Here is a 6000-nt window from a genome sequence, read left to right on the forward strand (position 1 = left end):
TCTGGACATTGCATACCAATGGAATCATACAATATGTGGTCTTTTGTGTCTGGCTTCTTTTGCTTAGCATGGGTTTTCAAGATTCATCTATGTGGTAGCATATGTCAGTACTTCACCCCTTTCTACGGCTGAATGGTATTCCTTTGCCTGGATATACCACATTTTTTTTATCCATTCATCAGATGACAATAACCCATCTTCATGCAGAAACATAGCATTTAGCTTTTGCAACAGCATTGTCATGCCATCTCGCTTAATGTTGACATTTGCTGTTTGAGGAATGTTGTGGCGTTTTTTTCCCCCCATTTTGCAGATGAGGAAATGGAGGCTTGGGTGAACAGTTGTGATTTGCCAGAGATCATAGGCTATCAAATGGCAGTCATAACTTGAAGCACTTTTCTCTGCACCATTCTGCCTCCCTCCCCAATCTGATTTATGTCAGATGTCTCTTTTCCCCTCATAAATTCACTTTTCATGGCGTCCACAGTACCCTGTGGCCACCAGGACTTGCATACACAGGTTTGAGTATGTGCTCAGGGAGGGTGCTGAGCTTTTATCTGATCTGGATTTATAAGCCAAAGGTCTGCCCTCCTTCCAGCCTCCGTGCAGACAGGCCATTTCTGGGTCCTGGATGTGGGCGGGTGAGGGTATAGCTGAGACAAGACCCTGTTGCAGGAATCCTTGACCTTGCTGTCCACCTTGCAAAAAGGGGACCTCTCCCACCTGCCCTGGGGCCACTCAGACCTTCCCACAACCACTTCCTTCAGTTTGCCACACCCCTTCCTCTTCAACCACAGAGAATTTTAAATAAACACACCTCTCTCATAGCGCTCATCCACTGTGACACAATTATGTGTTTATATGTCTGCTCCCCAAAACCTGGGAGCTGCGGACGTGAAGGGTCTTAATTATCTTCGTATCACAGGAACTGCCACTTCAGAGGCAGTCGGTCAGTATTGGCAGAATGAATGGATTGGCCCGTGTTTTAATAGCAGTGCCTACTAGCTACTGTGTGCTTCCAGAAGACATTTTATCCTGACGACAGCCCTGCAATATGGTGTCTAATCTCCTTTTTGTAGAAGGAGAATTGGAGACTCAGAAAGGTAATATTTACAAGCCCAAGCCCTCATAGACAATAAGAGACAACCGGGATTTAAGTCTAGAGACCTATTTGTCTCCTAATATGCTGCTTTTTACCACCAGTGGGGCCCTCTTAGGGCAAGTGTGAATTAAGAATCAGGTGTAGAATTGGGAATGGATGACTAAAAAGAAAAGGGAAAAAAAAAAAAGGACAAAATTGCTCACAGCTTCTCAAACTTTATTTGCCTGTGATCTCTATCATTAAATCCCACTTTAGATCTCAAGAGAGCAAACCAGCTCAGAGAGGTTGAGTAACTAGCAAAACACACAGCTTCGTGGGAGGACCAGCCCTCGAGGCCAAGCCTGCTCGTTTCCAAGGGCAGGCTTGCTTCAGTACACCACAGCCGCTGTGTCTTTCTTCCACTATGCATTGCTCAGGTGGCAGGCTCGGTTTCCACTGAAAAGCTTTAAAAGGAAATGAATAAATACAAATAGTATTGGAATACAATACAAATAGTATTGGAGAAATTGGAATCTTCATATATTGTTGGTGGGGTGGTCAAAAGGTACAGCCACTTTGGAAAACAGTGTGGCAGTTCCTCCAGGTACTAAACGTAGTTACCATCTGACCTAGACATTCCACTTCTAGGTATATACCAAATGAAAACATGTCCACACAAAAATTTGTACATGAGTGTATGTGAATGTCCACAGTAGCATTATTTATAATAGCCCCCCCCAAATGGAAACAACTGAAATGTCCATGAACTGCTGAATGAATAAACAAAACATGGCATATTCATACAATGGGATGTTATTTAACAATAAAAAGGAATGAAATTCTGATGCAGGGTACAACATGAAAGAAGCCAGGCACAAAAGGCCAAGAGTGTATGATATGATTCCACTGATAGGAAATGTCCAGAATAGGCAAATCTATGGAGACAGAAAGTAGATTAGTGGTTGCCCGGGACTGAGGGAGGAGGGGACGGGGAGTGATGGCTAATGGGTATGGGATTTCTTTTTGGGATGATGAAAATGTTCTGGAATTAGATAGTGGTGATGGTTGCACAACTCTGTAACCATACTAAAAACCACTCAACTGTATACTTTAAAAGGGTGTATTTTATGGTACGTGAATTATATATCAATAAAGCTGTTGTAAAAAGAATAAAAATAAATAAAAATGGAATGGCTTTTGCCTTTTCCACTTCCCCGGAAACAGGTATTTGAAGGTGAGAACCACCAGCCAGTGCGCTTGTCCCACACTCACGCTGTGACAGGGGGCATGGACTTGCTCAGCCTGCCCAGCACGGCACCCGCAGCCATGCTTGGCATGTTTGACTTGGTGTGGGAGTGTTTCTTGGCCTCTCTTCCCTTCAAGGGTGCATTTTTAATGTTTGGTCTCATATTACTTCTGTGTGGCAAAGGACTTTATGGTCATACTGTATCTCTTGCTGGGAGGTCAGGCCATGTGGTGTGATATCCATTCCAAGATGGGGAAGCCATCTTTGCAGCCCAGCCCAGCGCATGGTGATGGAGTCAGGATGACATCACAGGATTTCAGGAATTTGGAGCAAATGCACCATGGACCACCACCACCACCCCTGTCCCGCCCCAGTGCATAGCAGCTGGGATGTAAAGGCGAGCACTCTGACTCTCACACCCAAACATCTGAGTTTGAATCTCAGCGCCATCACCTACTAGCTGGTGGTCCTGAGCAGTCTCTTAACTGCCTGGAGCTTCCATTTGCTCACCGGAAAAACTGAGGGTGATGATTCCTACCTTAAGGACAGTGACAGGATCCTGGACATTCAAACTGTAGTCCATTGAGCCCAGCCACTTCAGCATCCCCTGGGAGCTTGTTAGAAATCGCAGGCCCTGCCCTTGACCTGCAGAATCACAATCTGCATCGTAACAGCATGTTCAGGGGATTTATATGCACAATAGTTTGAGAAGTACTGGTGAGAATGAAATGAGATGAAATGGATGTTATGGTGTTTTGTTGTTACATAGAAAGAAGGCTAAACTGGGGTCTTAACTCGGCCACTTCTGGGCTGTGTGATCTTCAGCTAGATACCGGACCATTGGGGGCCTCCTGGGTGTTTCCATGCAAGATCGGTTTGATTAGGCTCATCTGATAAAATGTACGTCAAACTGAATTACAAATGCAAGAGGCCTAGGTGTGTACATGGTTTTCTTGACCCATGTGGAGAGAGAGTGACTTGCAAGGTTCTGGAGACCAGAGAAGCTTCAGAGCAATGCTCAGGCATCAGACAGAGGGGCAAAGAGCCTGGCAAGCAGAGAAGAGCGATTGAGGAAGCGCTGTTCTTGCCCAAAAGAAGCCCCTCCACCTAGAAGTCATTTAACCAAAGGAAGTGGTGACAAAACTACAAAGTGCTATTGGGCAAGGTAAGGGGGTGTAGGCTCATAGCAAGGTGCCTCCTTGTCCACAGAGGGCAAAGGTAACAAGCTGCTGGAAGCGTGAGTGCAGGGGGTGCCCATGTCCAGACTTAAGGTGGTTTCCAGGGGGTCTGGAAATTTCTCCTCTGCTCAGTCTTTCAGTCTTTCCATCCGTGGTTTCCCATGGCCTTAGGAGGACAATGGCAGTTGACATTTATATAACACTTAGGACGTGCCAGGCATTTTCTGAGAACAGTTCCTTGTATTCATTCCCATAATCCTCACTACAGCCCTAGGAGGTAGGTCTCTTTAGATTCCCCATATTACAAAGGAGGCCACTGAAGCCCAGAGAGGTTAGTAACTTGTCCAATATCACAGAGCCAGCTTCAAGCTCAGGACATCTGTCTCTAAGACCCCCTTCTTAGAAACCCTTCTACTGCTTGTTGGTGGTGCTGCTGTTGTTTTTAACCAAGACTTTATTATTTAGAGCAGTATTAAGTTCACAGAAAACCTGAGGGGAAGGTACAGACATTTCCCGTTTATCCTCTGCCCTCACCCGTGTATGGCCTCCCCATAATCAACACCTCCCTCCAGAGTGGCCGTGATTTATAACAAACATATATATGGTCATTCAGATAACCAGAATATATTTCCCATATATATTTGATCTTCGTCCAGGGTTCCCTGCTCACAGATCCTAAAACGCTTGGAATTTCCTAAGAGATGAGACCATCAAAGGTATCTTTTTTTTTGTTAATACTGTGACTTTTGGACCCCAACCTAAGGATGGGGACTGCTTGCCAGTGGAGCCAACTGTGTGACTAGAGGGTAGGAGCTTTCAGTCCCACCCTTAGACCTCTGGGGAGGTGAGAAGAGATGGAGGATGAATCAATCACTAATGGCCAATGATTTGATCAAGCATGGCTTTGTAGTGAAGCTTTCATAAAAACCCCAAAGAATGGGGCTCAGAGAGCTTCCAGGTCAGTGAACAAACACATGGAGATTCAGTGAGGGTGGTGGGCTCAGACAGGGCATGGAAGCTCTGAACCCTTTCCCCGTGCCTTGCTCTCTGCATCCCTTCCATTTGGCTCTTCCTGAGTTATAGCCTTTTATAATAAACCAATGATCTAGTAAATAAATGGGTTTCCTGAGTTCTGTGAGCAGCTCTAGCAAATTCATTGAACCCAAGGAGGGGGTCATAGGACACTCCGATCTATAGCTGATGGGTTAGAAGCACAAGTGACAACCTGGAGTTTTGACTGGGGTGGGGTAGTCTTAGAGTACTGAGCCTTAACCCTGAGCCCTTCTCTGCAGGTCGATAGTGGCAGCATTGAGTTGACTTGTGGGGCACCCAGCTGGTGTGTGGAGCATTGCTTGTTGGTATGGTATTATAGAAACTGGGAGATGAAATGGCTCCTAAGGTCACACAGACAAGGGCCCAAACCAAGACTGAACCCAGAATCAGGTTCTATTTTCTGAGCTACCTCCCTAGAGAAGCCAAACTTGTTGGGTATGGCTTCCAAAGTTAGCTACTGGTTACAACTCAGTCCCCTAGGTAGAGGCCAAGTTCACCACTCCTGGAGAACATAAGAAGCTGCCCTCACTCTCTTCTGACCACTAACCATCTTCTCTCCCCGCCTGCATTGTCTCATTCAATTCAACATCCGTTTGCTAGGCACCAAATGGACACATGGCTATGCCTTCTCCCTCAATCTGGCTGGCGTATGCCAGATATTGCATGGTGCCCTCCTTACGTCATTCAAGTTGCTCCTAAAATATCACCTCCACACCACCATCCCTCAACTCCTAATACAGATGAGAACCAGCATCCCTCTCTAGGGTAGTCCCTTTCCCCTGCTGTAGTTTTCTTCATGAGTTTGTCACCGTTTCACAAATTATACATTGTGCTGATTTATCCCCGTACTCTGTCTTTCCTAAAATGTAAACTCCAGGAAAACAGGAACTTACAGGGTTGGTTCCCTGCTCTATCCCCAGCACCCAGAACAGTAGCTGGCATAGAGTAGGTGCTCAGTAAATATTTGTTGAATTAATAAGTGACCTTGGGCCAAGGGTGTGGAGCTGGGCTGGTGAACCAGTGGGGAGGGACTAGCAGAGGCTGTGTTAGTGGACATTCTGACGCGGGCACTCGGGTGAGTGCAAACCGGAAGCTTAGAGGAGGCAGAGATCAATTTTGACTGGGTCGGGGAGACAGTCTCTGCGTGATCCCTGAAGGCTGGGTGGAACTTCAAAGATGGAGGTGTAAGGAGAGAGAGCATCTGTGTGGAGGGAAAGGCAAGGGCAACCTTGCAGGGGCAGAAAGAGGGGTTGGGCACAGAGACCAATCGGTGGGACTGTAGCTTTGGGTTCAGCTTGATGGGCAGGTGGGAAGAAGGCTAAGGAAGGTTGTAGAGGGCTTTGAATGCCGGGCAGAGGAGTTTAGAGTTGGTAAGTTTCTGACAGTGTCCTTAGAAGAGCTATCCATCTATATATCTATATCTATTTATCTATACACACATA

Source organism: Rhinolophus sinicus, linkage group LG02 (assembly GCF_036562045.2).
Source record: "Rhinolophus sinicus isolate RSC01 linkage group LG02, ASM3656204v1, whole genome shotgun sequence".
In the NCBI taxonomy this organism is placed as follows: domain Eukaryota; kingdom Metazoa; phylum Chordata; class Mammalia; order Chiroptera; family Rhinolophidae; genus Rhinolophus; species Rhinolophus sinicus.